Source organism: Pinus tabuliformis, chromosome X, assembly GCF_031772625.1.
Source record: "Pinus tabuliformis cultivar Carrire ecotype Pingquan chromosome X, CPIR1, whole genome shotgun sequence".
NCBI classification, from domain to species: domain Eukaryota; kingdom Viridiplantae; phylum Streptophyta; class Pinopsida; order Pinales; family Pinaceae; genus Pinus; species Pinus tabuliformis.
In genome coordinates this window covers 1,238,802,520-1,238,816,414 of record NC_142308.1, presented here as the reverse complement: position 1 = coordinate 1,238,816,414, position 13,895 = coordinate 1,238,802,520, and the positions used below count along the sequence as shown (strand labels likewise).

At 40.1% G+C, this 13,895-nt stretch overlaps 1 long non-coding RNA gene across 1 annotated transcript in view; it reads right to left on the bottom strand.

Moving 5' to 3' along the window:
• The window catches only part of LOC149144443 (uncharacterized), a 72,551-nt gene extending 59,040 nt beyond the window's left edge, over positions 1 to 13,511 (bottom strand). Inside the window, exon 1 of the long non-coding RNA XR_016264971.1 lies at positions 12,747 to 13,511. This is a non-coding gene — a long non-coding RNA (uncharacterized LOC149144443). The remainder of the gene's footprint in view (positions 1 to 12,746) is intronic.
• Positions 13,512 to 13,895: the final 384 nt, after the last annotated feature.

Sequence of the window (13,895 nt, the reverse complement as noted above, 5' to 3'; positions counted from 1 at the left end):
CAAGCACAATTCAGAATATCATTAGCAAAGCAGTGGCAATCATAAGTGGACAAATGGCAGCTACAGTTTCAGAGGAATTGTCTAGACTTGAAGCTGAAAATTCGGCGAAGGAAGCAGTACATGAAGTAAATAATACGCATTATGGATTGCAAGCAGGGGTTTTCACTACAGATGTGAACAAAGCATTTTATGCTCTTGATCTCTTTCAGGTAGGAGGCGTGTGTTTGAATGATTCTCCCGGGCACAAGGATTTTGTTCCAAGCTTGATCGTTGGTGCGTCTCAAGCAGATGCCGCAGTCTTAGTTGTGGATGCTTCTACAGGTGCATTTGAGGCAGGAATGGATGGGCAAGGACAAGGGGACAGACAGAGGAGCATGGTCTGTTTCGATATATATTTTTCATTGCAGAGCACGCCCTCTGGCGGTAATCCTGGAAGTACATAAAGACATATTAGAATTCACTGACATCATGCCAGAATTTGAGATTGTTACTGTAGCATACAGAATGGGAGGAGACCCTGAGAGATTTGTTTAGTGAAAATGGGAATGTCTTGGGTGCAAAAGTCGTTTATAAGCGTAAAGATGGAGTGCTTCGTCCACCAAAGCTTGCGTGAGCGCCATAAACTTCTTTGCGAGGTCGTGAAGCCTTTAAAGGGTCGGTTAGAGCTATTGTTACCTGAAGGGAGTTTGAATTCATGTCGCTCTTTTGGTGAACCTTGTTGGTCCTTTATTGCTGCTAGTGTTGAAGAAGTTGCTAAATTTTTACAAGGAACTGTTGATAACAGAGATGAAGGCATAATTTTGAAGGATTTAGATCCAAAATGGGAACCTAGTGACCGCAGTGGAAAATGGCTCAAGTTGAAACCAGATTATATAAACACCGGATCTGATCTTGATGTTCTCATCATAGGTGGTTATTTTGGATCTGGACGCCGTGGAGAAGAGGATTGATTCCATTGGCCGTGACAGTAAATTCAACGTAGAAGATGAGTAAATTCCTCGCATTATCGAACCAGATGGCACGTCTCCAAGACCCTGTGCTCCCTCTCTTCATAGATTCAGAGATTTCGAGTGCCAACACGCTAGCTATCGACTCACAATTCATTGCTATTGGAAGTTGTTGAAGATTGGGATTCTCGATTGCTATAAAGAACAAACCCATGTTGTATGACAACAATTTGCACCAGGAATTATTTTGGAAGGATTGCTTAGTTTGTAACTGATGGATCTAAGGTTGGGGCATCTATTGTTTGTTGTCACTAGGTATATTGCACTGCTACTATTCCTGTGGGTCCCCAAAATGACTGAGAAAGAAGTGGAAGCTTCCTGGAATGACAGGTCTGACTTTTGTGTTCATTGACTACTGGAAATGTTGTGCTCTCCATCAGGAATATCACCAAGTAAAACACGCAGTTGGTGTTAGTTCTGTGTAATATATAAATTAATGCTTTACGGGGCTCCTTTTTCCCATGATACGTTCCACTACTTGTAACGGGGGGGTATGTATGACACTATAAAGATTTTGACTTACTTCTTACTATGAGATGGGTGCTCTGCTCCAACCCTGGTCGAAATAACAAGCCTGTGCGTCTATGGGGATGAGGTGTCTTTTGGCAAGGTTGTGAAGTGTCCATATTGTATGATAGCCTTTGCTGTTGTCCAACCGCAACATGAAATTCAGGTTGTCGCCTGTTCAAAGTGCCGTTACCAATATGAGCTTATGTCTGGTGAAATTGTCAACATAGAGTCAGAATCAATCAGATTCGAACACCAAATGGGCTCGTTTTCACACACAGATTTGCAACACAGTCCGTTGATCTTCCAGCACAAGAAGGAGAAAGAGTAACAATTGCTTTAGCAGCACCATCAAATGTTGGAAGAGCCATTGGTCTTTTCAGATTGAGTACAAGGACTCCTGGACGCAGACCTAGAGAGCCAATGTGCACATTCCAGATGCGGGATATAACTTCTCTGTAAAAATTAGTGACTTTGAAGGGCACAGTTTCAAAGCGTTGGGGGAGGAACTTGAAGTTCATATGACTGTCGGGTTGATCCATCTTATATTGGGGCACTGTAAACCATGGAGGGACTCGGTTACTGGGACCTTGTATTGTTCATTTATTCCATATACGCCAGAGCATTTGTCTCATATATTGCCAGTTTTAAAGGATAGCAGGCAGAACTTTAAAGTTGGAGATCGGGATGGGATTCTTCATATTTCAATTATAGCAGCGCTTAGGGGAGCAGAAGAGGTGTCTGTTTCAGCTGATGTAATCTTCAAAGGTGGCTTTTCAGTACCTGATGCGCATGAGTTAAGTTTAACAACAAATGACAAATGTAAAATAGGGAACCACGCCAAGGCACTAAGTCCGATCCTCATTCAAGCCACAAAGATATCAACCGTAAACAGAAAAATAGGAACTAATTTCCTATTTCAAGACCGCAGAAACCAAAAAGAGATGCGCTCCAGGATTAGTCAATCAGAGGATTTTTAAACCGCATTGAGTTGTTTATACATAAGTCGTTGTTTTATAGAACCTTCTGCATATGAATTAAAGCTATCAGTTACGTGGCAATCGTTGCAAAGTGGCATTCAAAAGTGCGATTACCTATTTCTATCATCAGCTAGTTGTCGCTGGAATAATGGAAGGCTTTTCTATCTTTAGGAGCAGATGGAGGATTCTCCTCTATTTTTATGGCTTTAGTTAAAACAGCGCCTCTGTTTTGGGCAGCAGTTTACTTTTAATGTATTTATTATAAAAACAAATTCATTTTGTAAGGAGAGAGAGTGAAGAGAGGAGAGTTTTTTCTGAGCGCTGGGAGCTGCTGGAGAAGCATAGAGCTTTGTAATGTACAGTTTTCTGCAGAGAATTTAATGGAATTTCACAGCTCTGTTTGCTGAGATTCATGTGGTATGTTGATTTAGCATAAGTTTTTCCCTTTGTCTCATATGTAATCAGTTATATTCCATTTCATTTCATGACCCTTTCAAGCTGAACAAATGAAGTGATTAGGTAGGAATTCATAGTATTATATGCTCCTCCTATAAGTTTGTTCGCATTCGATGTTTTCTACTGTTTAAGGAGGATTCAGAGTTATTGTCTGCCCTCCTTAACTCCTCACCAGTCTTGCCATCCCGTTTGAAACCAGATTTGGTGTTAAATTGCATGCCTACCTTGCCTCAGTTGACAACCTGTGTAGTCATTATATTTTTCTGTTTGAAGCTGTGATTTTGCCCATGTAGCCCAGAAAAGCCCCGTCATTCCATTAAAAAACCCCAAAAATCATTAAATCCAAACCCCCTATCAATTTACTAGCCTAAAATCTTTATTCTTAATTGGTCAGCCTAATCCTATTGAAAGATCTACCGAATCTGACCCGAGAGAGCCTTCTCATACCTCGTAGGGCTAGCTACGAGGTGAAATGGTTTGATGTAGCCTTGAAGATTTACCTTCCTCAGCCTAGGGTGAAATCTCAAGCGCTAACATATTGGCGACCATACTGGGGACGAACAAACTTGTTTGTGGGTTGATGTGTTTGTTTCATAAGTCTTAGACGGAGCCTGAAGTTACGCCAGAAGCCTTCGAAAACGCTCTTGTTTTACATCAGCGCAAGTAGATAAACGCTGCTTCAGTCTATCTCCGTGGGATTTGTGAACATAGCACTTCGATTGTATTTTACCCCAGTACATGTATCAAATTCAGATCTGATGCTGATGGTGGACAGCAGTCAGATACTTATGCAGGCTGAATCATTCACCTGGCGACTCCAACTTGATCCAGACATTCCAGTGCCTGTTGATATGTTCATGCAATGGTAGGGTATGTGGCAGACCCTGCACTGTGTGAAGCTCTAAATGAATTTAGAGAAAGCTTAGTGGATGTTGAAATTAATGAAGAAGTTTTAAGTTTTTTCCTTCAATGTTTGAAATCTCCGGATTATCATCCTAGCGTCTGTGAGTTACTTGTGGAAAGAATTGAAGATGAGATTCAACGGTTAGATGAGCAGATCCACTCTTATGATTTCCAAGACCCTAAAAAGTTCTTGGAAATCCTTTCTCATTCGAAACAAGCAATAACAGATTTGCCTATAGAGGTATACATTGACAATGTGCAGCTGGAAATATGTATTGAGGAATTGGGGCAGCCAACAGAGGCCGGTGTCCGTGATCCTATTGCAGCATACATGGACACATTTTTCAGCTTGATTGACCGATCAGGCTGTATTTTCCGTGACCGCGCTCAGTATGTGCATGAAGGGCTGCCAGCAACTGCATCTGTGACTTCGTGGCAGCATTCTCAAGCGGCTTCATTTTCAGGTCTATTAGCATGGTTAATTTGGCATTATCGCATTACCTGATCTATTATATGTACAGCAGATTAGAGTAGATTTTGTACATAAATAAGCAGCCATAAGGGCAGCATCTTGTTTCAGTTGGCTTTTAGTTTGTTTGAGTTCAGTTTCAGTTTGAAAATAAGTCTTCAGCTGTGTTGATTTGTTGATGATGACTCCATTGCCCAATGGTGGAGGCACGGTCTGCTCTCCCAATGTTCTGCGGTTCTTGGCACCTCCACGGAGCGGCAGCTGCCATCCCAAATGGAGCCGATGTTAGACTCCGTCTCATGACAGTGTGCGATTGATTCTTCTTCAAAACAGGGTTTTGAAGAAGAAATCATTAAATGTTGCTTTTCAGATTATGTAATTTTATCTTCAGCTCTTCTTAAGACAGCAGCAAACTTGAAACTCCTATCTGCACAAGCACAATTCAGAATATCATTAGCAAAGCAGTGGCAATCATAAGTGGACAAATGGCAGCTACAGTTTCAGAGGAATTGTCTAGACTTGAAGCTGAAAATTCGGCGAAGGAAGCAGTACATGAAGTAAATAATACGCATTATGGATTGCAAGCAGGGGTTTTCACTACAGATGTGAACAAAGCATTTTATGCTCTTGATCTCTTTCAGGTAGGAGGCGTGTGTTTGAATGATTCTCCCGGGCACAAGGATTTTGTTCCAAGCTTGATCGTTGGTGCGTCTCAAGCAGATGCCGCAGTCTTAGTTGTGGATGCTTCTACAGGTGCATTTGAGGCAGGAATGGATGGGCAAGGACAAGGGGACAGACAAAGGAGCATGGTCTCTTTCGATATATATTTTTCATTGCAGAGCACGCCCTCTGGCGGTAATCCTGGAAGTACATAAAGACATATTAGAATTCACTGACATCATGCCAGAATTTGAGATTGTTACTGTAGCATACAGAATGGGAGGAGACCCTGAGAGATTTGTTTAGTGAAAATGGGAATGTCTTGGGTGCAAAAGTCGTTTATAAGCGTAAAGATGGAGTGCTTCGTCCACCAAAGCTTGCGTGAGCGCCATAAACTTCTTTGCGAGGTCGTGAAGCCTTTAAAGGGTCGGTTAGAGCTATTGTTACCTGAAGGGAGTTTGAATTCATGTCGCTCTTTTGGTGAACCTTGTTGGTCCTTTATTGCTGCTAGTGTTGAAGAAGTTGCTAAATTTTTACAAGGAACTGTTGATAACAGAGATGAAGGCATAATTTTGAAGGATTTAGATCCAAAATGGGAACCTAGTGACCGCAGTGGAAAATGGCTCAAGTTGAAACCAGATTATATAAACACCGGATCTGATCTTGATGTTCTCATCATAGGTGGTTATTTTGGATCTGGACGTCGTGGAGAAGAGGATTGATTCCATTGGCCGTGACAGTAAATTCAACGTAGAAGATGAGTAAATTCCTCGCATTATCGAACCAGATGGCACGTCTCCAAGACCCTGTGCTCCCTCTCTTCATAGATTCAGAGATTTCGAGTGCCAACACGCTAGCTATCGACTCACAATTCATTGCTATTGGAAGTTGTTGAAGATTGGGATTCTCGATTGCTATAAAGAACAAACCCATGTTGTATGACAACAATTTGCACCAGGAATTATTTTGGAAGGATTGCTTAGTTTGTAACTGATGGATCTAAGGTTGGGGCATCTATTGTTTGTTGTCACTAGGTATATTGCACTGCTACTATTCCTGTGGGTCCCCAAAATGACTGAGAAAGAAGTGGAAGCTTCCTGGAATGACAGGTCTGACTTTTGTGTTCATTGACTACTGGAAATGTTGTGCTCTCCATCAGGAATATCACCAAGTAAAACACGCAGTTGGTGTTAGTTCTGTGTAACATATAAATTAATGCTTTACGGGGCTCCTTTTTCCCATGATACGTTCCACTACTTGTAACGGGGGGGTATGTATGACACTATAAAGATTTTGACTTACTTCTTACTATGAGATGGGTGCTCTGCTCCAACCCTGGTCGAAATAACAAGCCCGTGCGTCTATGGGGATGAGGTGTCTTTTGGCAAGGTTGTGAAGTGTCCATATTGTATGATAGCCTTTGCTGTTGTCCAACCGCAACATGAAATTCAGGTTGTCGCCTGTTCAAAGTGCCGTTACCAATATGAGCTTATGTCTGGTGAAATTGTCAACATAGAGTCAGAATCAATCAGATTCGAGCACCAAATGGGCTCGCTTTCACACACAGATTTGCAACACAGTCCGTTGATCTTCCAGCACAAGAAGGAGAAAGAGTAACAATTGCTTTAGCAGCACCATCAAATGTTGGAAGAGCCATTGGTCTTTTCAGATTGAGTACAAGGACTCCTGGACGCAGACCTAGAGAGCCAATGTGCACATTCCAGATGCGGGATATAACTTCTCTGTAAAAATTAGTGACTTTGAAGGGCACAGTTTCAAAGCGTTGGGGGAGGAACTTGAAGTTCATATGACTGTTGGGTTGATCCATCTTATATTGGGGCACTGTAAACCATGGAGGGACTCGGTTACTGGGACCTTGTATTGTTCATTTATTCCATATACGCCAGAGCATTTGTCTCATATATTGCCAGTTTTAAAGGATAGCAGGCAGAACTTTAAAGTTGGAGATCGGGATGGGATTCTTCATATTTCAATTATAGCAGCGCTTAGGGGAGCAGAAGAGGTGTCTGTTTCAGCTGATGTAATCTTCAAAGGTGGCTTTTCAGTACCTGATGTGCATGAGTTAAGTTTAACAACAAATGACAAATGTAAAATAGGGAACCACGCCAAGGCACTAAGTCCGATCCTCATTCAAGCCACAAAGATATCAACCGTAAACAGAAAAATAGGAACTAATTTCCTATTTCAAGACCGCAGAAACCAAAAAGAGATGCGCTCCAGGATTAGTCAATCAGAGGATTTTAAACCGCATTGAGTTGTTTATACATAAGTCGTTGTTTTATAGAACCTTCTGCATATGAATTAAAGTTATCAGTTACGTGGCAATCGTTGCAAAGTGGCATTCAAAAGTGCGATTACCTATTTCTATCATCAGCTAGTTGTCGCTGGAATAATGGAAGGCTTTTCTATCTTTAGGAGCAAATGGAGGATTCTCCTCTATTTTTATGGCTTTAGTTAAAACAGCGCCTCTGTTTTGGGCAGCAGTTTACTTTTAATGTATTTATTATAAAAAACAAAATCATTTGTAAGGGATAGGGGGAGAGAGAGTGAAGAGAGGAGAGTTTTTTCTGAGCGCTGGGAGCTGCTGGAGAAGCATAGAGCTTTGTAATGTACAGTTTTCTGCAGAGAATTTAATGGAATTTCACAGCTCTGTTTGCTGAGATTCATGTGGTATGTTGATTTAGCATAAGTTTTTCCCTTTGTCTCATATGTAATCAGTTATATTCCATTTCATTTCATGACCCTTTCAAGCTGAACAAATGAAGTGATTAGGTAGGAATTCATAGTATTAGATGCTCCTCCTATAAGTTTGTTCGCATTCGATGTTTTCTACTGTTTAAGGAGGATTCAGAGTTATTGTCTGCCCTCCTTAACTCCTCACCAGTCTTGCCATCCCGTTTGAAACCAGATTTGGTGTTAAATTGCATGCCTACCTTGCCTCAGTTGACAACCTGTGTAGTCATTATATTTTTCTGTTTGAAGCTGTGATTTTGCCCATGTAGCCCAGAAAAGCCCCGTCATTCCATTAAAAAACCCCAAAAATCATTAAATCCAAACCCCCTATCAATTTACTAGCCTAAAATCTTTATTCTTAATTGGTCAGCCTAATCCTATTGAAAGATCTACCGAATCTGACCCGAGAGAGCCTTCTCATACCTCGTAGGGCTAGCTACGAGGTGAAATGGTTTGATGTAGCCTTGAAGATTTACCTTCCTCAGCCTAGGGTGAAATCTCAAGCGCTAACAGGTGCCACACCACTTGCCCTTCAAGCATCCAGTGATTACGAGGGGAAAATATAGTGCAACGTCATAGACCACTATCATCTCTTATGTTGCCTGCTATAGTGAGACTAATGGTGTCGGGGATCAAGGAACCCGCCTTGATGCACGCCCCCCGGTAAAGTCCTCATGAGCGACCCAAATTTGGAACCTGCCCTCATGCCATCATGATCTTCAAGGCGAAGGTGCTTCAACCCTTCCAGCCCAAGTCACGGTGGGAGTGCTAGTGGGTGGGATCAGGGACTTTGTCCCACCCCTCCCATGTAGTTCCATCCACTTGTACAACCCCATCACCCATATGTGAGTCATTCGGTCAAGCAACTAATCTGTGCCTGCAACCATTAATATATCATCAGAATATAGTTAAACATATATGGCAGATTATAAGATCGACTTAGACTTTCAAAGATAAAATAATATGAATTTTCGTCAAACCAGGTGTCATCAAATCGTCATATGCAAGTGCCTCTGATGGTTCCCTGCCATACTCAATAATCATCAGTAACACGGTTTCTCAATCTTAGTCAATTATCATAATAGCATCATTAACAATTCCTGGTCATTCACATCATTGTCCATTGTAAGTCTGAGCTATAGGGGACACATCCCTCATGGCTATCATCAATAATCATCAATGGAGACATACGTATTCATTAAGCTATCAACATCGTAACATCGTAGAAATATACCTATCCATAAAATTTGTCCTCATTATGCTTTTAAAGAGCACATACATATTCTTTACTACCCTCATCATAATTTCAAATAAAGACCAACTTAACTATTAATATTGCAATCATCAGAATACTGATAGATAAGATACATAACCATTCATGCTACCATAATATCAATGGAAAGCATTCATAAACATCACAACCATGAATATCTCAATCGCTAATAATAGTTTCATGGGTCCAGATCCTCAATCTGAGGTCCTCGAAGAATAGAGTGTCTAAGATAATGTCGTATCAGGGTCAGGAAACTAGAGTGGGCACTACAAGAAGGGACTTTTTGGGAACCCTATTGTGGGATGGATGGATGAGATGATGTCAGAGCAGTGATTATGAAGCTATAGTGAGTTTGGTGAGGTAGAGGATTTTAGAGAGGGGACTCTGGAGCCAAGGTGTGCTCTCCTCTACCAGCTAGTACTCTCCTCCATTGTACAACCCCATTGCAGCTCGAGGGTCCGCGGGGAAGAAGAGTACCCAAGGAGTAGGCTGGGAGGTTAACCGGTGGGTCTTCGCATTCGGATCAAGTGCGTCATCAATCACTCGCGGAGGTGACCAGCTACAAGGGAATACCAGCAACAGCAGAGAAAGTGGAGTCTCGCCTTCTGGTGAATGGTACATATGGATTTCATTACTATTGATCTTAGTTAAAAGTATGAAAATGTTATGATATGTTTCTTGAAATGAAATCCTAATGTGTTTCTCTTCTAGTTGCATTTTGCTGTTGAGAAAAAAAAAATGTATACAGTCTGGATATGGTCCTTACACTTGGTATCAGAGCCAAGTTGAACCCTTGAAGCCTATGGGCCCATGCATGCTTGACTAGTTTGGTTTGCTATATATGGGTATTTCTCTAAAATCAAGAGATTGATTTACCCTCCCAACTTGTGTTTGGAGATCTGATTTTCAGTGTTTTAATTGTAGATTTATTATAATGATGTGATGAACAATCATTTTAGTTCCAGTCATTGTGAGGAAAAGTGGTTAACCTCGGCTCAAGTCCCATTTTATGAAAGGTTTATATGTTTGAATTTAGTTAGTCAGATTGCCCATGTGTTTGAATTTAGTTAGTCGGATTGTACAGGAGTGAGTGAGTATATATATATATATCAAGTTGTTACCTGAAATTGTGCCTCAAAGAATATAAAATTAGCCTGGTATCATACCATACCGGAATGAGGGAGGGAAGCGGGCAGGGAGTTTTCCCGGAATATTTATATAAGGAGAGAGAGAAAATAAACCAGTTTCCACTTGGTTTCTTTCTGAAACAATTGTGCTTATTAGAACTAGGTTCCATATAGATATATTCTTGTTATAGAATCGATCCAAGGACAACTTCAACGGAATTTTCAATAAAACCCTAAATGTGGAAAACGCTTGCAGTGTAAGTGACAAGCATAAAGCTGTATTTTTCCCCGATATGTTCAACCCTTCATAATTTTCACTTCTTTCGCAAATAACCTCCAGAAATAACATTTCAACATTGATATTTGTAAAACCATATAACTCCTCTCTGTAAAATGAAGATTGTGCAAAAAACAGGAATCTTCGAGTTTATTAGTTGTGATGCAACATCGTTCGGCTTGATAACCTTATCCTATCTAAAGCTGGCGCATGCATGTATGAGCCCTTACTGCTGGAAACCAAATTTCGTGCTGTACCGTCACCTACAGATCTGAATTAATGTTATACGGATCCTCTGCCACTGTAACAGAAAGCAACCAGATCTGTTGTACATGCTCCAGCCCGTAGAAGACCATCCAAGGAACACACTGAATAAAGCAGCACCAACAGTTACCCAATGGTTCCTCTCCATCCGTATAATCCAACTTCCCTCCGTTCATGTCTTTATATAGCAGCAAAAGATCTGGTTAGCTGTATTGTAACACTGATTTCCACAAAGAAGACTCTCAGTGCTTGCAGAATTTTGCAATTCTCATTATTACATTTCTATATAGACTCGAATTGAAGTTTTCATAGCCACTGTTTTTAACAATATTTTAAAATGGCTTACCATTTTCTAAAAGAGCAAGAGTATAAGGCAACCTAATTGTTTAAAAACTACAACTAGGCCCACAACGCTGTGCAAAACAGCAAGAAGGTTCACAAAATTGAAAAGAGCCAGCTTCTTCTTCACACCTTCACCTTTTTACCAAACCTGGAAAGAAGTTCCTTGCATCAGAAATGACAACTCTGGCTCCATAATTCCACCTTGCATACTGACATCCATCATCATTTCCACATAGTAAGGAATTATCAGAACAGATGTGTGCATGTCAACAACAAAGCCTTGGTTTGTTGCACATAGTATGTCTGATTGAATTGCTTCCGTGTTTCCAAACACCTAGATTGATCATTGCATGGCCCAAATATTTTAGTGTCCTCAATTAGCACCGTATGTCATCCCATCTCATTAACTGTACTTCATCAGCTGCTTATCCAACAGTAATATCCTCTGTATACTGTTTCCTAATTCCATAAGGATCATAGTGTGAAGACTTAAAGACCATCTATCAGGTAAACATGGCACCTTGATAGTTTTATTGAAAATAAGCATTGACTGGAATTCTTCTTATAAATGTGAGCAGATCTTTCTGAAATGTGACTGACATTCTATTCTTATACTTCCAGAATGAGTAATGACAGACCTGCTGCTCAGATATAATTAGTAATATGTGTCAAGACTCAAAAGAAAAACTTTACAGGCATCGGCTACTTGTGTGATGTAACTAGTGGCTGAATGATTTCATAAACAGAGTCCTGAATATATTTGGTGAACAGGTACATAACCAGATAATGAAATCTATTTGGCACTGATGCATTGTAATAATATATTATTACAGGAACAATACATTCCTTGGTTCCTCCGATAAGGTGTGATGAAAAAAAAAAATTGCGTTTTCCGGGTCACCTAGATGTGTCAGAGGTGGTAATATTTCATCCAGTTATGGTAGAATTTGTAACCTGCTATGCTGTTACAGGTCCTGCAACCTTACTCTATAGGCCGGTTGTATAACTGTACTGTTTACACTTAGTTGGCATAAGAAACATATTGTTTGTTCATTACAAGAAAGCCACGCCTTGGTTTGTCTGTTAAGTGGTTGATTTGATTCAATGGTCGAGATTTATTTCCACCTAGATTTATTGGCCCCAGATTTGATACTTATAGATGCCATACAGGCCTTGTATTATCAATGATATTGAAAACAAAATGCCCAAAAATCACTTCAGAACTACTGCAGTTAATGCCCTTGTACTGTCAATAATTTCAGATGTTGAAAATCAAATGCCCAAAAATCACTTCAAAACTACTCCAGTAAATGCCCAGTGCAATCTGGAAGTTAAATTATCAAACCAACGGCCCACTACAGTACTTGTATTAAAATACAAAAGCTTTCATTAAATCAGCCCATCTAATTTCTACTGCTCAAATTTAGAGCTTATATTCCTTTCTTAAGTCAGGCCATTTCATTCGTTTATTCAATCAACCCATTATGTTTCTAAAACCCAATTTGAAACTTAATTGAAAAAAACTTGTATGAAAGCTAAGATCACCTTTAAGAACTCCTGAAATTCAAATGATCATCTCAACCTTGCATGTGAAAGCACATTGAAATCATATACCCAATCCATCTTTGACATAAAAGCTAAGAGAAAACACCAGGAGGATGACTCTGTCAAAAGATCAATCCAGCGAGTAGAGGACACAATCTTCTGTAAGAAAAGGCATACTTTACCTATTCAGGTTAACTTTGCAGCAGGGAAGACTTTGTAATGTGCTGCTGATCAGACCCAAATAAGCTTGGGTGCTCCCTTCCAGGCCTAATTTGTATTTGACCACAATATATCCCCACAACTACCAAGAACCTGCCAAAAACCCGTTAGAAACGACCTTCAAAGTCACATAACTCGGACGTCTCCGTGGCTTAAACAATCCTCCCAAATTATGTGACTACAATCTTCAGCACGCAAGACTTTTACCTAAAGTGGCATATTTGGACTTGAAAATGGTAGTAATCTATGTTCTTCGCAGGCTTAAGAAACATATTGTTTGTCACTTCTATTTGACAGTATGTCACTTATATTTGGCCCTGATACAACCTTATTTTATGGGCAGTTATATAACCGTCCTACTTACGCTTGACCTAAGGAACATATTGCTTGTTCTTTACAACAAAGCGCTGTCTAGCTTTGTTTGTTAAGTGTTTGATTTGACTCAATGCTCAAGATCTATGCAAATTTGTTTTGGACAAATGGAGAAAAACGTTCAGTGCTTTAGGGCCCAATGAGGGTAAGAAGTTGGTAGATCTGGCAGTCATTAATTTCGAGGGAGGTGATTGTATTTGTCATGACTTAAAGTGACATATTTGTACATAAAAATGGTAGTCAGTGACAGTCTTCTTCCTCACGCATAATTGCTTCGTGTAGCATGGGATCAAATGGTTTTCCAACAGTATTGACCACATTAACATTAAATCCTTTCATGATTTCTACGAACTGTTTATAAATACTCTGGTAACTTTTATCAATTTTCTCCTCCCCTTCCATTTATATCTTAATCTGTGTTTTGGCTCTTTCAAAATTGTCCACCATAGGCAGCAGATTTTCAATTACATCACCTTGAATGTTAGATGCCAAACTTAGTCGTTCTTTCTCTGCTCTCTTCCTGTAATCTCACAGGGAGTTTGAGCTTCTCTTTGTTTGATTTGATTGACTTCTTTGTTCAATGTTTTGTAATGTAACAAGAAAACTTTGCCTTTATGACCTTTTGGATTCTTTGCTAGTTCTTAATGCAGAAATAGAGCTATAGTATTGGTTTATGGTTATCTGGAGCACCATACTTCTACCAATGCCATTCGATACAGTCAATGATCATTTTAGACATG